This window comes from Amblyomma maculatum, chromosome 8 (genome assembly GCF_055883805.1).
Source record: "Amblyomma maculatum isolate TAMU_Amacu chromosome 8, ASM5588380v1, whole genome shotgun sequence".
In the NCBI taxonomy this organism is placed as follows: Eukaryota; Metazoa; Arthropoda; class Arachnida; order Ixodida; family Ixodidae; genus Amblyomma; species Amblyomma maculatum.
The window spans coordinates 48515929-48521928 of NC_139351.1; positions in this window are offsets into that span (position 1 = coordinate 48515929).

Consider the following 6000-nt stretch of genomic DNA (forward strand, 5'->3'; position numbering starts at 1 on the left):
GCGCTCTACAACTTTGTAAATTAATGTATTGTCTAAATGCAATAGTTTGTAAATTAGGAAAAATATCTTAATTACTAATTAGTTAATTGCAAAACAAATAATTTCCCTGTGGTGCGCTAGATGGCTGGCAGCTGTACACAAGTGTAGGGTGCCTCGATGCGCGTCGAGCGGGCGCGCATCGAGGCCTCTACACAAGTGGTTTCTATGGCCTACCTCAAATATTTCATTTTATGACCCTTGGCTAAAGTTAGCTTGGACACCTCAGGTATACAAGTTGATCAGACAATTTATTGATAAAAAATTTTCGGGGCGCACTTAAGCCTCCTCACGTGTGGCAATGCGAAAGCAGTTTTCTCCTGGGCATGCAGTGACGCCACCACTGTTACTATGACAACGCCTGGCGTGTTCGGATACCCTTTGGTGAGCAAAAGAAACAAAACACAAAGGAGGTAGAAAGGACGCCGCGCTCCCCTCTTGTTCGTGTTTTGTCTCTTTTGCGCTTTTTCCCATATGTCTGTGCACCAACTAGCCCCAGCAGGAAGTTTTACTTCAGTGTTCACACATGTCTGGACATGCAATATGGCGTCGTCTACATTGAGCTGCTATGACGTCAGTCACTGCAACCATGGATATGACTACCCCGCCGGGGTGGCGCAGTGGTTACGGCGCTCGACTACGTTCCCAAGAACGCGGGATCGAATCCCGGCCTCGGCGGCAGCTTTTCGATGGAGGCGAAAAGCAAGGCACCCATGTGCTGTGCGATGTCAGTGCACGTTAAAGAACCCCAGGTGGTCGAAATTTCCGGAGTCCTCCACTACGGCGTCTCTCATAGCCTGAGTCGCCTTGGAACGTTAAACCCCACAAACCAAACCAAACCAAACCATGGATATGACTATGAATAACAACGTGCTCAATTAAAGATATGCTGGAGTATCTACGTGACCAAGGCGTCCTCTCTATTATGCCAGTTTTTGGTGATCTCATGACCCTTATGAGACTATGTCTAATCAAATCCCAATTATCATATCAGTTATCAGTGTCTGATTTTTTTATTATCGATCTCTGGATCATTGACAGGTGTGACGGACGTTTTCTGGTCGTACTTTCTGGTCGAGCGAAGGATGAGGCAGGAAATGCTTTCGCATTAATAACCAGCAGAACACTCGTTATGATTTCCAATTCATAGCTGGCTCTGCATAGATCGACGTCCAACACGTGGACGCAGTTTGAAAACAGAATAACCACTTACATTTAGCGTGCTATACGAACAAACCCACAGGCTTATAGTGCGAGGAGAATGCAGTGAAGCTTCAACCGGGGCTCCAAATTTACATCTTATAAGGTAAGTTATGACGTCACTCGGTTGGGCAGCGAAACTACGGCGTGCGATAAGCCGTTGTTGTACCGAGCGTCTTTGAGAAGCTCAAGGACTAATGATCAACGGGCATTTTTTGAAGTTGGGTGCTGTCAACACAAGCATGCTAATGCATTTAAGTAAGCATGCAGAGCCAGCAACCATTACAACCGACTGTACGTACAGCGAAAGTGCGTAATGATCGGAAAAACAATTGACTTGTTGCTTCATCACTCCGTCCGTAAACTTTGATCATTGTTTTTGCCGGTAATTATTGATTGCACCGTACAACCAACCGAAATATACATCGGCTACACGCTTAAAAACATTCGAAGATTTTATTCAACAAAAAAAAAAAGAAAAAAGTCCCAAAAGTCCACAGCATACTTATAAGCACTCGCTCTAGCAAATGTTGAACTAAACGTGTTGTATATTTTTTGTACTCCGCTAAGTTAAGTGCGCTATGAAAACGAAGCTTTTCATGAAGCATGCGATCACGCAATCAGGCATCAGGCGACATTCGTAAGATGCACGGAAGGGGTCGTCTAAAAATGGCCTTTCACTGTTGGTAAATGCAATACTGGACAAAAAGGAATATGTTTCAGTGCTTTAAAGGTTAGGTCAGCATAGCTGTAATTGAGACAGTCATTGACTTATGTATATAACAGTGACTGGCGTCTTCATTTTCACAAATGTAAAATTCTTTTCAACATAAGGCGTAAAATTACATTATAAATTTTACAAGCAGAGGAAACAGCGCGGGCGGGCGCAGGGTGCGCCAAAGTTCCTTCAACACTGCTTCCAAAACTTAAATATTTTAATTTGGCTTATCTGTACCACGGCCGCTCGATGGAAGTGCGCTTCCATCCAGCGGCCGTGTCTGTACCAATGCTTATTTACAATGGTTTATCTATGTCTGTCTGGAAGTGTGCTGACACATTTCGTTTTCCTGTTCAAGATCTGGACGAGATTACCTAATGCTGGTACTGCATCGACAGATTTGAAGCTGCGGGTTCCTCACACTAAAGTGCGCAAAAAGGGACCCAACAACCACAAATGACACAAAGGAAAGCATATGGAAAATGAAAGCAAGTGGGATCCTAGGCTACGACCTATGTTGCGTTAATTTCACATGACGTCATCGCACAAAAGGGGGCCATTTTTAAGTATATTCCTATATATTCAAAGAGCAGGTTGACCCTAAATGCAAAGAGTGTGGCGTCGACGCCAGTTTAGACCACATTACATGGGGGTGCGCGGCCTATCCGCCACCCGCCGATTTGTTGCCAGCTCCATCTCTGGAGGAGTGGGAGACCATGCTGCGCTGCTCGGACCCGGCCATCCAGGCTCGTGTCACTGAGCGGGCCGAAGAGATCGTTGACAGGTCGAATTAAACTGGTGGCCATCTGGCGAGGTCAACAATCAAACTGAACCCCCACTGCTAAAAGCCGTTGAAAATAAACGTTTTTCCATTCATCCATGGTCACGGGGGCGACGCTGATCTACAGACAATCTGTAGCACACTGCAGACGTGACCCTTACGTATACGTCAGCGATTTCTGCTTTGCTTCCGTCCGCGAGCAACGTTTTCGCAGTCCGGATTCTCCACGAACGACACTTTTCTTTTGTTTTTATTTTTGGTCGCGGAAAGCTTTTCAGCCAAACCCCGGTGCCCAAGCATGCAGAGCGTAACATGTACTAAAACTCCCGAGGAACGCGGGCTTTCAGGAACTGACTTGTATGGCCGCAAAGCAGGAACGAACGGGCGTCCCGATCATCTTAGCCCGACGTTTGTACTGCGCGCAGCTGTATGTATGGTACCCAAAGCCACAGAGGAAAAATAGCAAGAGCTAATTAGCAACGTGCAATAGCTTAACGGTATTCGTCGCTTTCCTCTAGCGCTTTAGCACGCTTGCAGTTACGTTACATAAGCTTCAGCATTTAACACCTACCGGGAGCTTAGGGGCAGCAGTCCGAAAGGTTATCCTCCGAGGGTAGAAAGTAGCATGTTTATGAAGTTGTCATTCAGTGAGCGCGATCACTTGCACATACACAACCGTATTTATATCACGTCGAGCGGGACAGTCAGCACGGCAATGATTTAGCAAAACGACGCAGCAGAAGCAACAGTGCAAGACTCGCCACAGCAGGCGTCTACCCCAAAATGTTGACAGCTGTGCTGTTCTCGAAGTTTTTACACCAGGACTTATCGCTGCATACGCGTAGACAGCGCAATTGACCATTATTGCAGCAAATTAGAGTTCACAGCACCTTGGATCTCTCAAACTACCCAAACGAAGCAACCTCAACAGACGACGACGATGCATCCAAGGCTATGACGGACCGGAAGCGGAAAACGGCTTAATTTTTCCCGTCGTCCACCGCGCGGCAGCCGACAGTGAATAGAACCTTTATCCTTAAGAGTGCTTACCTCGTACAGCCTTTATCAAAAGTTTACAACCCAGAGGGTTTGCTTTTAAGGCGTATAATATGACTTCTGTAATAATCGTGGTAGTCCTAGCCATTGAGAGGGTAGGATGAAAAATCTTGCCTTCAGCAAGTATGGAAACCTGGGAATGCTCCCTGAGCTGTAAATAAAGGTTGTATACATAACGGTGGGCGTTGAACGTCCTGTGTCACTGCGAGCGTCACACGTGATCTCACGAGAAACTTATGAGGCCACTAACAGTAAACGTGAAGCGCTAAAAGTAACCGTTCAGGTAACTGAGCCATCCCGTGTACAGCTGTCATGCGATAATGACGACATCTAAAACTCTTGGGAACCCCCCACCCCCTTCCCCCAGGTAATGGAAAGGAAGAACTGAAGAAAAAGGCTACAGATTTAGAAGAACAGTAAGTAGAAAAGCGTGCTTGCTTCTCGACAGCGGATCACTCACTCACTCACTCACTCACTCACTCACTCACTCACTCACTCACTCACTCACTCACTCACTCACTCACTCACTCACTCACTCACTCACTCACTCACTCACTCACTCACTCACTCACTCACTCACTCACTCACTCACTCACTCACTCACTCACTCACTCACTCACTCACTCACTCACTCACTAATTGGTGTCAGTAATTTTTCAACATTTACCAGAGCTCTGGACAAACCGTCGTCTTCAGCCTGCAGGGCTATATTACGCCGCAGAATGACGCTTTCTTTAGTGCTCCATTTTAGTCCGCGGTCATAGAGTCTACAATTCTTCTGTAGCCCTACATCTACCCCATCTTCCTACTTACCGGCCTACTTATTCATGCCCTTCGCACTCTCCGCAGCGTATACACTCAACCGCAGGGCGCCAAAATGAGAGCTGCACGCTGAAATATAGGCAATCAAATTTGACTGTCGACGAAATTGAATGAGAAAATACGACCTGGTCCCCCAACGACAGACAGAAGTTAGCCTCTGCCGATAGGGTACCCCGTTTTGATAACTACAGTGCAATGTAGTAAGGAACACTCTCATCGCCAAAAACGTATTCCCCCTTACGACGCGGTTCAGGTGTCCACAGAGCAAGTGTGACAGATACTGCGCCTTTCCCTTCCTATGAACCAACCAACCAACCAACCAACCAACCCCTTCAAGGAAAAAAGAAATAACAGAGGTCACTGCCGAAACTGCATTGGACCGCGGCGGCTGCGTTTCGATGGAGGCGAAACGAAGAGGCGTCGTGTGCTGTGCGATGTCAGCGCACGTTAAAGATCCCCAGGTGATCGAAATTACTCCGTAGCCCTCCACTACGGCTCCTCTTTCTCTCTTTCCACTTTCATTCCCACCCTCCTCCCTTCCCCTACGGCGCGGTTCGGGTGTCCACAGAGCAAGTGTGACAGTTACTGCGCCTTTCCCTTCCTGTGAACCAATTTAACTTTATTTAATACGAAAGCTTTTGCCCTGCTGCGACGTTATTGTATTTTTTACTTCATTTGTTTTTAATGCGTTTATTATTATTATTCCTTCTTTATCTTTATTAGTGATTATCATCACTAATTATCAGTTTATTTTTAAATAGCCTACTAATGATTGCTTCACAGAAAAGGAAAGGAGCAGTATCCGTCACACACTCTCTGTGGACCCCTCTACTACACCGCAATATGTGGTTCACATACGCATACATTCGTGGCTACTTGAGTCCACCTTTTGCGTTCCCGGTTTGGACTCACCAGCATAGCCTATTAATTTTTTCGCGTTTAATTTAGAAAGTGCTACTTACCCCACTGAATGGTGTGAGCAGAAATGTGAGCAGGAAGTAATGCTAATAACATTAACATAAGGCGATAATTGTGACGTAACAGTTCTTTACGCATGCGTTGAGGGTGGCGTCGAACCATTTCCATTCCCATTTAGCATCCATCTGACGGTTAGATAGGAAGCTCTCTCGCGACAAAGATTCGAACCAAGGACATACGTACCTCCAATGTTATGCTTCCCTTTGTAAGTGTAGGAATCCTCCGAGGAGTGAGACACATGCATACTGCTCCTTCTTTCTTTCAAAAATCAAACCAACTAAAGACGTTTAACACTTTACTAAACTCTGTGAAGGTCTTTCATTGTTAAATCGCTAAACGAAGCCATGCCAAACCATGCCCAGCAGTGCTTTCACCCGTCTCAATGGGTTTAAACAGAGTTAAACATCGG